The sequence below is a fragment of the Giraffa tippelskirchi genome, chromosome 4, assembly GCF_054371585.1.
Source record: "Giraffa tippelskirchi isolate mGirTip1 chromosome 4, T2T-mGirTip1v1.2.pri, whole genome shotgun sequence".
Classification (NCBI taxonomy): Eukaryota; Metazoa; Chordata; class Mammalia; order Artiodactyla; family Giraffidae; genus Giraffa; species Giraffa tippelskirchi.
Genome location: NC_137278.1, coordinates 187,022,932 through 187,042,061, shown reverse-complemented (window position 1 = coordinate 187,042,061; position 19,130 = coordinate 187,022,932).

Here is a 19,130-nt window from a genome sequence, read left to right as displayed (position 1 = left end):
AGGAATATAATACAATGTCAAGTTAAAGTATTGAGAAATTCAAAATATAGAAAACCTACTTGCATGCGTCCTCAATTGCTTCAGCCGTGTCCAGCTCTTTGCGACCCTATGGACTATAGCCCACCAGTCTTCTTTTTCTATGGGATTCTCCAGGCAAGAATGTTAGGGTGGGTTGTCATACCCTCCTCCAGGGATCAAACCCACATCTCCTGTGTCTCCTACATTGCAGACAGATACCTTATTGCTAAGCCGCCAGGAAATCCTTAGAAAGTATACAAATGAATGCATAAAATATTCTTCTTGTTATGTCCACTTTTTGACTCCCATAATGATCTTTTTCTGTGTTCTCAGTAGAATTGGTCATGTAAGCCATCTAATTCAATTATTAAATTAGCCTCCTATAACATTTTTCTAACCATAGTTTTGATTTTTGTTTCATAATCATAATGGGATTGTACTGTAAGTATTAACTGTTTATGCATTCTAAAAGTAATTGTCAGCTCACTGGATAATCTATTAATATGCAGATTACCAGTTTAGAAATTAGTATCTGCATATTCTCTACGTCTTGTCCTAGGATATTCCAATCTCTAGAGATCTGTATGAATCTGAACTTTAGACTCGGTTTACACAATATGCAAATTGTGCTAATCCAGACATGAGCCTTTGACAGTGAAGCTTTTCCCAGCATATAATCTTATTTTTTCAACAACTGTTATCATATCTGTAAGATCTGAACATTTTGTGATGGCAAATTGATATGGTTTAAATGATGTAAGAATGTGTAGACTACACATTTATGTCTGATGCAACAAACTTTTATATTGAGTGTGTCATGAAAAATAAAATGCCACACTGAAAGCACCTACCCTGGAGATTAAAGTATGATTTAATAGATATATGGTTATATTGAGGGAGGCTTTATGAAGAGAAATAAAAAATATTCTGTATTGCATTCAAACTGCAGAAGGAATTTTAGTAAACATTGTGTATTATGCAAATTGGAATTTATCCAGGACTCAAAGCCTGATATTTAGGCTAACTATAGGGTTTGCATAAAAGGTGGCATCTTCAGGGGTTCGCACTTTATGGAATTCCTGAGGAAGCTTCCCACGGAGACAGATTGTTCTGTCAAGCCCACACAAGCAAATGCCTCATCATTAATTCACTTTGGAACAAAAAATAAACTGCTGTAACAGTGGAATTAAAAGAGTATTGTTACTGTGCATGTTTTTCCCCACAGGCGATGAAGTAAATTATGAAAAACTTTTAGGAAGAAGCCTGATAACTCATCTTTTCAAAGTATTTCATCAGCAGCATGCTAGTTTCAAACACTTCAGAGGCTTTATTCTATATAAAACCTTGGCAAATTTAACTATTAAAGGTAAAAATCTTTATTTTAGTACATCACAAGACAGCTTAAGGTAAGTGAAAAGTCAAATTTTAGACCATGAGAAGATATTTGCCATACACAAAACTTTCAAAGACTCAATGTCAATACTTTATAAGAAATACCTGTAAATCATTAGGGTAAGGGAAAATACAAATGGAAGAATGAATAGAAGACAATGATTGAAATACTTTAATGGAAACAGGAAGACATGGAATTGAATATTTATGTATATGGTATATACATAACTGTGTATATAATATACACAAACATATATATATATGACATTACATGTATACAACATGCTCAGATTTATTTGTGATCCTTAGTGCATGCTCAGTCACTAAAGTCGTGTCCAGCTCTTTGAGACCCCATGTAATGTAGCCCCCCCCCCAGGCTCCTCTGTCCATGGGATTTTTCAGGCAACAATACTGGAGTGGATTGCCATTTCCTCCTCTAGGGAATCTTCCCAAGCCAGGGATCAAACCCACATCTCCTGTGCCTCCTTTGTTGGCAGCTGAATTCTTTACCACTGAGCCACCTGGAAATCACATTAGGAAAACGCAAGTGAAGATAACAATGATATATCATTTTGTCTGTACTTCAATTGGCAAAAACTTTAAATTCTGATAATACCAATGGTAAAAAATAATGTGGTACATATATAATTTCATATAGTTATATTTTTGAAAATGGCTTGGCATTACATATAATTGAATATTCATATACCCCTCAACCCAGTAATCTTTCTCCTAGGTGTGTATCCCATAGAAGCTTTGTCACAAGTGTTTCAGGAGATCTGCACAGGATTGTTCATATCCTGGATAGTACACTCACAGATGTCTGTTTACTAAATAATAAATAAATAAGCCAACCAACATGCGGATATACAAATAAAGTAGACTACATATAGCCAATGATGGGAGTGTTAAAGGAAATAAGATTTTTAATTTGTGTATCTGAAGAATGAGGAAAAAATAGAGAAAATAAAAAAATAAATAAAATGCACATGCTCACAATGAAAAAGAAACCAACAATAAAATCACCAGGAGATAGATGCTGGAGCTTCCTGGGTAGGGATAAGAAGTTTTGATCTTGGTAACCTAGGCAGTTGGATTTTATTACCACTCAGGGACAGAAGATAAATGCTTGGGCCCAGGAGAGGCAGGAACTTAGAATAAATACTGCTGTATAAATATAATACCTTCAAAGTTATATTAACCAGCCTAAGCAGTTTCATACTGGTACTAAACATGGTCCATAGTGGTTTCAAGAATCCCAAGGGGAGATCAGATCAACAGACTTTTTCTCTGAGTTTGCTTAAATATCCCTGGACATTTCCTGGAGTGGGATTGTAAAAACATTCCTTTCACCATTTTGCTTTTTGTCTCTTTTTCCCTCCCTGTTGTTTTTCAACTAAATATAATATGGCTGTTAATAACATTGTAGGAAAAGTCTTTCCCCAAGGTAAAAACAGCAGTGATTCTTAGACCACCTGCCTTTAATTTGTTTAATGCCTTCCAATGTTTTTACCTCCGGGTAGGTAAATCATGGGGGAATAAATGGAAAGCTCTCAACTCCTGTTAAGCAAAGTGAACGTTGGTGTTCAAAATCCTTTCAGTTCTGTAGATAACGTCATAGAAGCAGAAAACAAAGAAGAAGAAGTGAAAAAGGCCGAAATGACATAAAACACATGGACAGAAAATAGAAGACCCTGATGCTGGGAAAGATCGAGGGCAGGAGTGAAGAGAGTGACAGAGGATGAGATGGTTGGATAGCATCATCGACTCAGTAGACATGAGTTTAAGCAAACTCTGGGAGACAGAGGACAGAAAAGCCTGACATGCTGCAGTTGCTGGGATCACAAAGAGTTGGACTTGACTTAGTGAATGAACAGCAACAACAATAGAGAAAATAGCTATTTTGTTCACTAAATAGAAAAATAGACTGAAAACAAATGATGTGGCCTTTTTAAAATTTAGCTATAATTAATTTAATTTGCCTGATAAAGTAGATGAAATTCAACAAAATGACACCCTTGAATTTTTATTTCTTATGAAGTTGCAACATAACATTCTTTTGATTGCTATTCAGAATATTATGAACCTAAAGATTCAATTGCTAACAATAGTGAAACAAACTTTTCTGTATAATTTACAAAGTGCTTTTTTTTGGTTCTTAGGGAAGGTCTCATTTGATCTTCCTAACAACCTCAGGTAGGCAGAAATTTTAATTCCCAGTCCAAGACACTGAAATTGAAGTTTAGCAAGTCAACTTGCATTATCATTCTGTTAATTTAATCTGTTGGCAATTTTCTTCCTTTTATATGACTTCATAGTCTTTGATATAAGAAAGGGGTTTAATACAAAAATTGCTATACCCCAATGGATAAGATCAATATAGTCTAGTGTATGTTGACCATAAAAAGAGCTCATCTTGTGATGACATAGTTGTCCTTCTCAGTATTGCCCTTCCCAGTATTAAATTTCAAAACTAAGTACATACGTCTTAAAGCACTTGTAATGTTGATTTTGGATGCAATGTCTGACAAAAGAAGTTAGAGAAAGAGAACCACAATTAAATGTGAGTGAAAAGAACATATCCTAATATCTTACTGGAAATCTAAAAGAAAGTTATAAAACTCGAATAAAGAAGAAAGAAGGTATCAAGAAAGAAGAAATGCTGAACAGTGTAAAATACAGTTGGTCCTTTGTATCCATGGGTTCTTTATCAGTGTATTCCAGTCCAGTTCAGTTCAGTCGCTGAGTCATGTCCAACCCTTTGCGACTCCATGAATCGCATCACGCCAGGCCTCCCTGTCCATCACCAACTCCTGGAGTCTGCCCAAACCCATGTGCATCGATTCGGTGATGCCATCCAGCCATCTCATCCTCTGTCATCCCCTTCTCCTCCTGCCCCCAGTCCTACCCAGCATTAGGGTCTTTTCCAATGAGTCAACTTTTTGCATGAGGTGGCCAAAGTATTGGAGTTTCAGCTTCAACATCAGTCATTCCAGTGAACACCCAGGACTGATCTCCCCTAGGATGGACTGGTTGGATCTCCTTGCAGTCCAAGGGACTCTCAAGAGTCTTCTCCAACACCACAGTTCAAAAGTATCAATTCTTCGGCATTCAGCTTTTTCACCGTCCAACTCTCACATCCATACATGACTACTGGAAAAACCATAGCCTTGACTAGATGGACCTTTGTTGGCAAAGTAATGTCTCTGCTTTTCAACATGCTATCTAGGTTGGTCATAACTTTCCTTCCAAGGAGTAAGCGTCTTTTAATTTCATGGCTGCAATCACCATCAGCAGTGATTTTGGGGCCCCCCAAAAGTAAAATCTGACACTGTTTCTGCTGTTTCCCCATCTATTTGCCATGAAGTGATGGGACCAGATGCCATGATCTTAGTTTCTGAATGTTGAGCTTTAAGCCAACTTTTTCACTCTCCTCTTTCACTTTCATCAAGAGGCTCTTTAGTTCTTCAACCTTCCTCAAATTAAAAATTCAAAATAAAATTAAATTCCAGAAAGGTCCACAAAATAACACATGAATTTGCTAAAAGCTGAAAACTCTTTATATAGTATTTATATTGTATTATATCACCTATTATAAGTAATCCAGAAATAATTTAAAGTATTTGAGAGGATGTGCATAATGATTTGCAAATACTACACAATTTTATATAAAGCACTTGAGCATCTGTGAATTATGGTATCTGTAGGGATTCAGTGGGGAGTGAGGGCCTGCAACCAATCCCCAGTCAATACTGAGAGATGACTCTACTCTTCCAAAAATTCAGTGGGAGAGAAAACTGGATTATAATATATATATGATTTAAGATAATGCAAAGAAGACAGTAAATGATCATATAGCAAAGGTCTTTTATTGGACATATAAAAGATTTTGGTTTGTTTCCACTTGATTGAGACAATCTGTGCTCAGTTACCTGTGCCCATTTGAACGATGTATTTCAAATTGTTTTGATAAGAGTATATAACACCTGCACATCAAGGATTTCTAAATTAATCCTAAAGAGCAATGGGAATCGATTAGGCTTAGCAGTTAAATGCTATTGGAGGTCTCCAAGAAATTTATCAGTGAACTTTTAGTATAAGTAAGCTATAACCCCAGGAGTATCTTCTATAACATTTCTTACTTAGTATCTCTTAATTGTGATATATAGCCTAATAGAACAAATCCTTAATATGGTAGCTGGCATGTTTTTCCAAACTTTCTTAATTTCAACACTTCATGAATTCAGAATTATGTGGTACATATCAAACCCACATTAATTTGCCAATATATTTTGGAATATCATGAATACTGATTATTTGGTCACTAAAATTTGGGAGTACAGTTCTCCTTTACACTGTAAAAATTATCTTAAAAATAAGCATGTACAGGGACTTCCCTGGTGGTTTGATGGTTAAGACACCACGCTTCTAATGCAGCGGGTAGGGGTTCAATCCCTGGTCGGGGAGCTAAGATCTCCACATGCCACTCAGTGTGCCCAAAACCAAAACATCAAACAGAAGCAATATTGTAATATTTCTTGGTCCCAAATTTCCCATCTCTGGAGATAAGAAGGTGCTCCTTCTCCCAGCAGAGGAGCCTGGGTGTCACATAAGATGTTATGGCTTGGTCCAGGGAAGAAGGTGAAGGGGGAAAGATCAGAGTGACCTTCTTGCTTCCGCATCATAAGCTGCTTATAAACAACAGGCAATAAGCCAGAGGTTCTCTCAAGTCCCTTCTCATGCTGAATAATTTGGTAGGGGGGCTCACAGAACTGAAGAAAACAGTTCACTTATGAGGTTACCAGTTTATTTTGCAAGTATTCCATTCAGTAACAGCCAGATGGAAGAGATGCATAGGACAAGATATGGGAGAAGGGCTGCAAAGCTGCCATGCCCTCTCTAGGCATGCAACCTCCCAGAATCTCCACAAGTTTACCAACTGGAAGCTCTCAAAACCCCATATTTTGGAAATTTTTATGGAGTCTTCATTCTATAGGCATGATTAATTAAATCATTGACCACTGGTGAATAATTCAACCTCCAGGCTCTCTTCTTAATTGATCAGGGAGTTTGTTTAGTATTTATACCCAAATATATTATGCATGTAAATATTATGAAATATTTTATTGTGATTTATAACAAGTAATATATATTTGGTCTTCAACCATTTCTGGCATTGAGCTCCTGTTGTTTTTGCTTAGTCACTAAGTTGTGTCCAACTCTTTTGGGACCCCATGGGCTGTAGCCCACCAGACTCTTTTGTCCGTGGGATTCTCCAAGCAAGAACACTAGAGTGGGTTGCCATGCCCTCCTCCAGGGGATATTCCTGACCCTAGGATTGAACCCATGTCTCTTATTTCTCCTGCACTGGCAGATGGGTTCTTTACCATGAGTGCCACCTGGGAAGTCCCAAACATATGACTGATTAGATGGTTGAAACTTTCTGTCCTTCCCACCTCACCCCCACCCAATTATGGAGAGGGGAGAAGGGACGGAGACTGAGTTCAATCTCCAAAGACCAATAATTTAGTTAATCATGCCTATGCAATGAAGCCTCCATTAAAAAAAAAAATGATAGGGTTCAGACATCTTCTAGGTAGATGAATGTGCAGAGATTTGAAGACGAGAGTGTTGAACTCAGAGAGCATGGAAACCCCTAGTTCTTTCCTCATACTTTTCCCTAAATACTTCTTCCATCTGGCTGTTTCAGAATTATATTCTTTCATGATAAACAGGCAACCTAGTAAGTACAGGGTTGGCCAAAAAGTTTGTTCGAATTTTCCTATAACATCTTATGAAAAAACCCAATGAACTTTTTGACCAACCCAATAAAATGTTACTCTGAACTCTGTGAGTCATTCTGGCAAATTAATTAATCCCAAGTAAAGAGTCATCGGATCCTCCAATCTACATCTGTCAATCAGAGGCCCAAGTGACAACCTAGAGCTGTGACTGGTGTCTGAAGTGAGGGAGGGCACAGTCTTGTAGGACTGAGCCCTTCAACTTGGGGATTTGCAGATATCTCCAAGTAGATAGTGACAGAATTAAGTTGAATTGTAGGATGTCCAGCTGGTGTTGGAGAATTGCTTTTTGGTATGGGAGAAGCCACATACACACACACATTGAGACTGGGGTTCTAGAACCCTTTAGTTACATATGTCTATGCTTATAAATACTTCCCATAAAAATATTTATATTGTGTTTATATTTTTGACATTTCACCATTTCTTATATAGATTTAATATATTGTAGCTTTATTCTCACTTTGTGTCATACATTTTAGGCAGAAGATGTAGATATCATTGGACTCATTAATTTTTTCAGAGGCTAATCGATCCTAATTAGTGCATTAATAGTTTTATACAATAAACAACTTAAGTGAAACTGTAATCTTTACAGGGAAAATCCTGAAATAGAGTATTACACTGAATATTGGCAAAAATAAGTGCTTTCTTTGAACTCAGAAGTTAATCAGATTTTTTTTTTGAAGTACTAGATAAAATCTTTTAATTATTAGCACTTTTTGTGATTCAGATTTTTTTGAAAAATGAGGAACGCCACCCATATCAGTGACTATGAGAACTGGTTATAATATCAATATTGTCTCAATGATCAGATATCTCTTCTGATATCTGATGTTCAGAAAAAAAATACCTGGGTTTCCAGCTGTGCATTTAAAATTACTTCATTTTTTTCCCAAGACATAGATAATTTATTTCATTCAGTTGACAGGAACAGTGTTACAGTTATTTGATGTGTTATTAGTGTTCTAGCTGACATTCATCAATGTACTATAATTGATTCACAATAAACATTTTCATTGCATGGTGTAAATATTTTCATGACTTAGATAATAAAAAAATCTCTGAGGAGAGTAGAAGTGGAGCACAAGCCAATGAAAGAAATCTGTGACAAGAAAGAATAAGAAGCTTCTAGGAAATTTGATAGGGATACAGACATAGTATATTATGTTGAAAAGTACAAGATAAGATAGAAGTAGAGATCATAAAAATGAAGAAAAACTTAGAGAAGAATAAATGGGGGAAGTGTAACACATGAGTTCAAAGGTAAGCATTGAAACATCTTTTGAAAGAAAGTTTTGAAAATATTATACAAAATATTTGCTTTAAACAGTTTCTTCTCTTCAAATTCTAAGAAAGTAATCTAAGATTCTATTGATGATAATATGGCAGATGGGTGCTGAAAATAAAGCAAAATTCTGTAGTTTTGCAACATGCAAAATATAACTAATTATAAAATGTAATTGAAACATCATGATGCTTAATAATAATACGAACAAAATACAAAAAATTAAGTGCATTTCTATGTCCTTTAGGACAACAGATATTGTAAATCGGCAGTCCAGTTGAGCTATAACTTAGTTGAATTTTAATCAAAACCTTAAATGGACTTCTTTTAAATGCAATAAGAGGATCAGTTCAGAAAAATATAACTGTAGGTTGTCACTTACACGCACACAATTTTATTCCAGGTAGAAGAAAATTAGCACAAACATGAAATAACCTGCCACACCTGAGAGAAAGAGTTACCACCCATGATAAAGAACTATTTCAAAAATAGAATTAAAAACGAGGGAATCAAAACAAAATTCATCTTAGGTCATTGTACAAAAAATATGAATAACCAATAAATAAATGTTTCACTTCACAAGTGATTTGATAAAATTAATATGGACTGGAATTTGGCACAAATATTTTTTTAATTACAAAATATAATATTCATTAAGATGGTGAAATACTTAGTTAACCTGAATACCAATGAGAGTAAAAAAAACTATAAGATCTTTCTGGAAGGCATTTTGCCAATATTTATTAAAAGCATTAAGCATAAGCAGACTGTTGGTTTGTTAATTCCTTATTTAATTAATTTATCAAGATATTAGGGCTTCCCTGGTGGTTCAGTGATAAAGAACCTGCCTGCCAATACAGGAGAAGCTGGTTCAATCCCTAGGTCAGGATGATCCCCTGGAGAAGGAAATGGCAACCCACTCCAGTACTCTTGTCTGGAAAATCCCATAGACAGAGGAGCCTAGCAGGCTACAGTACATGGGGTCTTGAAAGAGTCAGACATGACTTAGTGACTAAAAAGCAACAAGATCTGAAGATATTAGACAAATGAACAAATATGTATGTAAAAACTGTTCATAGTGTTATACTGAAGTTTGAATTATTGTTTAGGTAGAATTAACTAAAATGTCCAAAGATATGTATTAATTCAGTACTGTCTCATACACTTATAATAATGGAATATGATTAACCACTTAAAAAAGGAAAAAAACAAAAAAGGAGTGAATATATATAGCACAAATATTTTTTACATATATTTTAAGTGAAAAACGACACAAACAATGTGATTTATATAATTGTCTAAACGTCATGAATTTGCTGGAGAAGGCAATGGCACCCCACTCCAGTACTCTTGCCTGGGAAATCCCATGGACGGAGGAGCCTGGTAGGCTATAGTCCATGGGGTCGCTAAGAGTCGGACACGACTGAGCGACTTCACTTTCACTTTTCCCTTTCATGCACTGGAGAAGGAAATGGCAATCCACTCCAGTATTCTTGCCTGGAGAATCCCAGGGACGGCGGAGCCTGGTGGGCTGCCGTCTATGGGGTCGCACAGGGTCGGACACAACTGAAGCGACTTAGCAGTAGCAGCATGAATTTGCTATTTGCTTTTTAAGTCTTTCTCAGGTATATTTTGTTTAACATAAGAGGCGCTGCAGTGGTAAAATATCCACCTGCTAATGCAGGAGAAGCAGGAGGTGCTGGTTTGATCCCTGAGTCCAGAAGAGCCCCTGAAGGAGGCTCCAACATTCTTACTTGGAGAATTCCAGGGACTGAGGACTGGTATCACAAGAGTGGGACAAGACCGAGAAAGTATGCAGTAGTAGTAGTTACCAAAATTAGGAACAAAATACTGTTTACACATTGTACTTGGGTTGATATTTCTCTTCATTACATTTTAAACTATGCATCCTTTTTCTTTTTTATCTTACAATTTATCTGTTGAATAAAACAGGCTGTTAGTACTGTAGTATTTCCTACTAGCCCCCATGTTGGTGATATTCCTATGGTGTCATTTAATTTATCTTTCCGTTCTCTGTATTTGCTGTCTTTTGGTTAGAGCTACAGGTTTTACCAGTTTCAGTTGCAGGTTCAGTTTTTGACAAGAATATTTCACAAGTGTTTCTGTATTCGGATTCACATGTATAGTTTTTCTTTGGGAATGTGAGCAACTATTGATAATCATTCCGTGTACCCATTATTTCTTTAATGATTACAAAATGGTAATATTAAAATACTCTCATTTATTCTGCATATATTAGCTAGAGTGTCTTTATAGAGAGAAATTGCCTGTTATCCACTATTTGTTTCCTTTGAAATAGAGTTCAATAAGAAAATTATAAAATGTATATTTGTTATTTTCATCCTCCTGGTAACTCTGAGCTTCATTTTTCTACCTAGTTCCTTAAGGCATAAAGATAGGTTGTTTATTTGAGATCTTTCTAGTTTCTTAATGTAGTTATTTATCACTATAAAATTCCCTCTTCAAACTGCTTTCACTGCATTGTATAAGTTTTGGCATGCTGTGTTCCTATTTTCATTTATTTCAAGATTATTTTATTTCACTTTTGATTTATTTTTTGACTCATTGGTTGTTCAACAGTGTATTACATAATTTCCACATATTTGTGAACTTTTCAGTTTTCCTCCCATTTTTGATTTCTAATTTCATACCATTGTGGTCAAAAAAGATACTCGATATGATTTCAATCTTCTGAAGTTTTCAAAGACTTGTTGTGACCTAACACATGATCTACCTGTGGGAATGTTCCCTGTTCACTTGAGAAGAGTGTATATTCTGCTGCTGTTGGATGGAATGTTCCATATGTGCCTATTAGGTCTATTTGGTGTAAAGCATAGTTCAAGTCCAATGTTTCCTTCTTGACTTTATGTCTGGATGATCTATCCTTTATTGAAAGACGGGGATTGAAGTCACATACTATTACTGTATTATTGTCTATTTCTCCCTTCAGATATGTTAGTATTTGCTTACTGTATTTGTATGCTCTTATGTTGGGTATTATTTCAAAAGAGTATCTTTTCCATAACATTATTTAAGGCTGACCAATAAGAATTTTACTATATAAGTACCATTATAAATATATGAATTTTTAACATGCCTTCTGTGTGTGAACTCATTTCAGTTATTCTTATTCATGATTAACTTATCTAACTTTGTCTCATGATAAGATCACCAGGTTGGCTTTGATTCTGTTTGCCACATTCCAAATAATCTTGGAAACTTACTATTTGTCACTATAACAAGCTATTGAGACCCATTTTATATTTGTCCCCCACCAGATATGGAGTCAACTATTTTTCCAAGAATTCTTGGTTCTTTATAGTAAGAAATAACATTTAGAGAAAATGACATTTAGAGACCACAATCTGTGTAGCTGAGCTCAGCTTATTACCATGGTATTTTTAAGTGTTTCTAATGTTTTCAGAAACATATGTAGAAACTATGTAAGATTTTTGAGGAGACTATAATCCTGAATTTATAAAAATTGGCATTTCCAATTTAAATATAAAAAAGACTAAAAGCTTTTTAATAGAATCATTTGGATTATGTGTTTCAAACTCCTTTCCCTTCTTCTAGAGTTATTGGTTCTTAATTGCATTAACATAATTAATTGCTTTCATATATGTGTGTTGGGTATATACGCATATCATGATGTCATTACTAATAATATACATATTAAAAACAGTTTAAATATTTTGGTAGTTTTATTTGTTCTAAGGTAAATCTTATAAGACATAAATGATCAGTTAGTTTACAGTCACTTGAAATAACTCTTCTTCATGTGATACACCAGTTAGATACATGACAGGTTCATTTGATTTATGTTACCTTAGATTTTAAGGCTTTCATAAATTTAGGTTTATTTTACAAGCATCTTAACATCTCCATAATAGCAAAGTCAAAAATAGAATATTAGGAATATATAAAGAAGCCTAAATTGTGGGGTTGCCATTTCCTTCTCCAGGGGATCTTCCCCACCCAGTGACTGAACCCGCATCTCCTACATAGGCAGGTGAATTCTTTACCACTGAGCCATCAGGGAAGCAAACAAAACAACAAAACAAAACAAAAAAATTTCCCCTTCCTCTCCACTTTGCTCCCTTTCTCTCACATCTTTTTCATTCCTTTTTAAATTTATCCATCTATCTTCTTAGAGTACTCAAACATAAACATATTTGTATTTCTCTGTGTTCTTATATTGCACATATACAACACTATAGGGACTTTTCCCCCATCTTGCTTACTTCTCACTTTATATTGCCAGAAAAGTGAAAGTGAAAGTCGCTCAGTTGTGTCTGATTCTTTGCGATCCCATGGACAACACAGTCCAAGGAATTCCCCAAGACAGAATACTGGAGTGGGCAGCCATTCCCTTCTCCAGGGGATCTTCCCAACCCAGGTATAGAAACCAGGTCTCCCACATTGCAGGCAGATTATTTACCAGATGAGCCACCAGGGAAACAGAGATATTCTTTATTATTTCTTATAGCTTCCTTTTATGTCATTGTGCTTGTGTATTATTTATTAGCAAGTCTTCTATAAATGAATATTTGAATTTTTTCCATTTATTTTTGCTTTTATTTTTCTTATGAATACCACATGGGCTTCCCTGGTCCCTCAGACCATAAAGTATCTACCTGCAATGCAGGAGACCCGGGCTCGATTCCTGGGTTAGGAAGATTCCCTGAAGAAGGGACTGGCAAGCCACTCCAGTATTCTTGCCTGGAGAATTAAAATATTATAAAATCTTCAGCTATCAATATTCATGTACAGAAATTTTCCCCAACAATTGTTCATGTATTTTTGGAATAGAATTCTAGACATGGAATTTGGGTCAAAGCAAAAAATCACATGTAGATTTGGTAAATACTGCAATTATTCTCCATTTCAGTTCAGTTCAGTTGCTCAGCCGTCTCCACCTCTTTGCAACTCCATGGACTATAGCACATCAGGCTTCCGTATCCATCGCCAACTCCTAGAGCTTGTTCAAATGCATGTCCATTGAGTCAGTGATGCCATCCAACCATCTCATCCTCTGTTGTTCCCTTCTCCTTCTGCCTTCAGTCTTTCCCAGGATCAGGGTCTTTTCCAATGAGTTAGTTCTTCGCTTCAGGTGACCAGAGTGTTGGAGTTTCAGTTTCAGCATCAGTCCTTCAAATGAGTATTCAGGACTGATTTCCTTGAGGATTGATTGATTTGATCTCTTTGCAGTCTAAAGGACTCTCAAGTTTTCTTCAATACCGCAGTTCAAAAGCATCAATTCTTCAGTGCTCAGCTTAATTTATAGTCCAACTCTCACATCCATACATGCTCCTGGAAAAACTATAGCTTTGACTAGATGGACTTTTGTCGGCAAAGTAATGTCTCTGCTTTTTAACATGCTGCCTAGGTTGGTCATAGCTTTTCTTCCAAGGAGTAGGCATCTTTTAATTTCATGGCTGCAGTCACCAACTGCAATGATTTTGGAGCCCCCAAAAATAAAGTCTCTCACTGTTTCCATTGTTTCCCCATCTATTTCCCATGAAGTGATGGGACCGGATGCCATGATCTTAGTTTTCTGAATGTTGAGTTTTAAGGCAACTTTTTCACTCTCCTCTTTCACTTTCATCAAGTGGCTCTTTAGTTCTTCTTTGCTTTCTGCCAAAAGATTATATAATTGTTCTCCATAAAATTATATAATTATGTATTTCTACTTTCCATGTTAAATTCTCCCATATTTTATCAAAGCAATGTGTTGTCAAAAATTGAGCCTTTTTTCCAATCTGAGAACTGTAAATATTATTCCTCATTGTAGTTTAATTTTATCATATATGAGAAAAAGCTTCTTTCCATATGATTGAAGGCTGGCTATATGGTAACAAGGAGGAGAAGAAGAAAGAAGAGGAGGAGATGTACACAAATACATTTATATGCATGGATTTTCATAGCAGGACTGTACACAATAACTACAAGATGGAAAAAGCTCAGATGTCTATCAGTAGATAACCAGGTAAACACAAATGGTATATCTATAAAATGAAATATTATTCAGCTATTAAAAGGAATGAAATACTGATACATGCTAAAATAATGATGAACTTTGAAATCATTATGTTGAATGAAAACGGCCAAACACAGAAGGTCACTTATTGCATCATTCTATTTACATAAAATATCCATATGAGATATGGATTGGCAAATCTATGGAGAGAGAATGCAGATTAATGGCTGCCAGAGTCTGGAATGGGGCAGGGTGAGAATTAGGAGTTCTTGCTTAGTGGGCTTTCTTTTAGAGTCATGGAAGTATCTTGGGATTGGAAAGAGGAGATGGTTTTACAACATTGTGAATGTACTAAATACCACTAAACTCTATGCTTTAAAATGATCCTTTTCATGTTTTGCCATTTTCCATTCAATGACACAAAAAATATTTATTTTAAAATAAAATAAATATTTATTTATTTAACTTTTTTTGGAGTACAGATTCACAGTGTTGTGCTAGTTTCTGCTGTACAATAAAGTGAATCAGTTATACATATACATGTATCCACTCTTTTTTAGATTATTTTCCCATATAGACAATTACAGAGTTTTGAGTAGAGTTCCTAGGGCTATACAATAGGTCCTTGTTAGTTATCTATTTTATATATAGTAGCATGTATATTTCAGTCCCGATTTCCCAATTTATCCCTCCCTTCTTACCCCCTGGTAACCATAAGTTTGTTTTCTGTATCTGTGACTCTACTTCTGTTTTGTAAATAAGCTCATTTGTATCTTTTTTTTGTTTGTTTTTAGATTCCACATTTGTTTTTTTTTTTAGATTTTACTTCTTACTGACTCCAAAATTATCAGTCTTGGTCAAAATGTACTTTATCTAATCTAAGCCCTTATTCAGTTGTCATCCCTCAGAAAGGAGTGTTAATTAGCAACCCTAATCACTACTTTGGAGAAGGAAATGGCAACCCACTCCAGTATTCTCACCTAGAGAATCCTGTGGACAGAGGAGCCTGGTGGGCTGCTGTCCATAGGGTCGCACAGAGTCGGACACGACTGAAGCGACTCAGCATGCATGCATGCGTTGGAGAAGGAAATGGCAACCCACTCCAGTATTCTTGCCTGGAGAATCCCAGGGACGGAGGAGCCTGGTGGGCTGCCGTCTATGGGGTTGCACAGAGTCGGACACGACTGATGCGACTTAGCAGCAGCAGCAGCAGCATCACTACTTACACTATTGTTTTTGTCATGGTACTTTTCTCTTCCATGTTTATATGATATTTTTGTTCACTCATTTATTTCAGTCTCCTCTAAATTTTATGATCTTAAGTATAAGGATTTTTCTGATTGTTATGGTCATTTTATGCAGAGAAGAGTATCTAGGCCATAGAATTTACTTAATAATTATTTGTAGAATGTTGAATTAATGAATTTATATCATAACTATGAATATTTTTCTAAGTTACAAAGAATCTAGAAGGAAAATCACTGTAATAGTTGAGAGAAATCTTAGACTAGACCTGAACTTCTTTTGGTTATTCAACCAGTCTTTTGAATTTCATTCTTTTAGTATAAAAGTGAAGTCTTATATATTTTCCTTTTTACCTCTAATGGTAAATATTTTATAGGAAGCTTTAATAACTCTCTTTTATATTATTAGTCAGTCTTTTTTAGACTAAGAAAACTGGTTATGTGACCTCTCCTGATTATTTGCATCTATGCATTATTGTTGACACACTTGTTGCTTTATTATGTTTCATTAATTTGCTTTTATTTTAATGGCTTACATTTATGAGGTCAAAAAAAGTTAGTATAAAGTAGTGATATTCTGAATTTTTATCTTTAAGATTTTTAAGAAGAAAATTAATATGCATTATAAAAATAAAAACACAATAAATGCAATTTATAAGAGTTATTCTTTCTTCATAATTCCTGGGAAGTCTCATCCAATGACAATATTTAGTACCACCTATTTTGATCATGTAGATGCTGACTCAACTCCATGTTAGTTCTGCTCGTAGAATGAAATAGCTAAAGAGGTTGTCAAGGCCATAGGAAATGTTCTGATCTACCGGTTCTTCCAAGCCCATTGAGACTCATTCGGTGCAGCTGCTTCTCAACACTATAAGGAAAAAAGAACTCATTTGAAGATCTCACAGATGAAGAAAACTTTTGTGAAATTTTCTGCAATTCTTTATTTGATACCAGACCATAGTGAGTAGAGCTGGAAGGACTGTATAATAAGGCACACAGCTCTCTGATAGAAACTTTCATAAAGAAGAAAAGTTAGTGATGAAAGCCAGTGGACCGTCTGTGTGTGCTCATGAGCAGTTGAGGGTTCATTGTATTTGCAGTGACTGTAGGAAGGACAACAGGGGAGCAGGCCACAAACTTGAACTCCCTCTGCTCCTTCCCTGAAAGTGAAGAAAGAGCATCAAAGGGAATGAAAGTGACTGAATATCCAATAGAAAAGTATTGCATATTCTTTCTTTGGGTTATAGCCATGGTTTGCATTGCAAAGTAAAAGCTTCTTAATATAACATTTATGAATGTCTTAGTTGTTGTCTTAGTCCAACATTCTGAAGTGGTGAAAAATATGCTTGTGTATTTGGAGTATTATTATCTTTGGATCAATTTATAACATTTTCTGAAATCTGAGATGGAATGATCAAATCTTTAATTGCTACTTCTTGGCTTTGTTTGTTTTCTCAGCTTCACTACATTTGAAAGCTTTTTCTCTCATACTCATATATAGCAAATGTATAATAACTCTAAAATTCCCAAATAACTCTAAAATTCAAAGCAGTTACCTGCATTACCTGAAGAATGCACTTTCAGTGAAATTTTTCTTTAAAGAATATTTTGAATTAGCAGTTCTACTAATCACATGGTGTTTATTAAGTAAACATATTCCAAATAATAAGTAGCATTAATTAAATCATGGGATTTGCATAAGCTACTGAAGAACTTCTAATTTCCTATTTGATAAAGTATGATGAAATATTTCTTTTTGAATTTCTCAAGATATAGCTTCTTAGATTTACCGAGGTTATATTTGTGACTCTACAAGTTTGAATTCTCATTCAAAATTATTTTTCTAGCTTAAATTCACATAGTACAAATAAAACTCTTCTAAACTGCTTTGGCTGTTTTAACAAAGTAAATGTTTCTATTTTCCATGAAAGTGGAATTAAAAACAATCTTCAATACTTTGGACATCTTACTACCCAAGCTCTTCATTCCAACTCCTCCAAATCTCTGCCTCCAGTTTTTCACTACTAAAATATTTTGCATCTGTCACCTAAACATAGCTATAAGCTGCATAGGTCAGCTGTTTTTGGCTCAGTGATCCAAATTCAGGTTTTGATCTTTACATTTTAATGTCAGTACATATTTTCAGACAGAGTGTCTGTGACTTTGTTACAGGTAGTTGAGATTTATTTTGATTTCTTTTCTTAACATAATCACAAGCGAAAAGACAGCACAGAATAATTTACCAAAATGCCAGTTCTATGCCTTTGCTTTTGGACATGGCTTTTTTAGGTCACATGTGAGTTAAGATCGATAGAGATTTAATGGTTTAATTAATAGAAAGCTTTAACATAGCTATGTAATTAGGTTGGCGTATGTAAATGTTTCAACCAGAAAATGTTGACATAGCAACAAAATTCTGGTTTGGTAAAAAGTAAGAAAACATAGAGAAAAATAATATCTTTTGGATTAGGTATATGTTATATTAGATTATTCTGACAGAGCTAGCATTTCAGATTTTATTCAGATGATCCAATAAAAGCACAACATAAGAATTCAGTACTTTAAATTCTGCATCCATGTTGCTCCTGACTAGCTAGTTGGAGCCAGAATCATTTAAACTAGAAGTATAATTTCCCCATATCCTTCCAATTGTACTACATACACAGATGTTTAATCCAGTTTTCCAGCAAAGCCAGAGAATAGGAAGGGAGTACAAATGAACTTGCTTTTGTAATTGCATTCTCTCTGGTGATCATTAAATGTGTTTTATCTTTAACATGCTAAAATGTTATGATACCACGAGGGAGTACTAACTCTCTAACTAACCTGTTACATCTGAGAAATCCTACAGATTTGTACTTTAAGGCTTCTTGCAAGAATGCATTTTCAATATTATTTTCCAAGGTATATTGCAAAGTTTTAACAGTAGAAATTCAGAAATGTTACTTAAGCTTTTATGTAGGCTGTCAACCAGGGTTCTGTATTTAGAAATTTTGATTGTCATTGCCAAATAATATATAAGCAAGTTTTCCCTACCTTAATTTTAAATTCTGAAACCCAAGTAAGACAGGAAGAATACTGAGATGATCCAGAAAAAAGAAAATTAAAAAGAGACAAATTAAGGTTGGAAAATATGCCTGATGATGAATACTATTGGGAGAAATGTAAACACTCTCCTGTATTTAATGAACATGAATCTGGATGATAATGATCAGCCATTTGATTTCCACAGAGTATACAAATTCATTAAACTAAACTACAAAGATTAAGTTAAGAGTCTAGGGCTTCCCTGGTAGCTCAACTGGCAAAGAATCCACCTGCCATGCAGGAGACCCCAGTTCGATTCCTCGGTGGGGAAGAGCCACTGGAAAAGGGATAGGCTA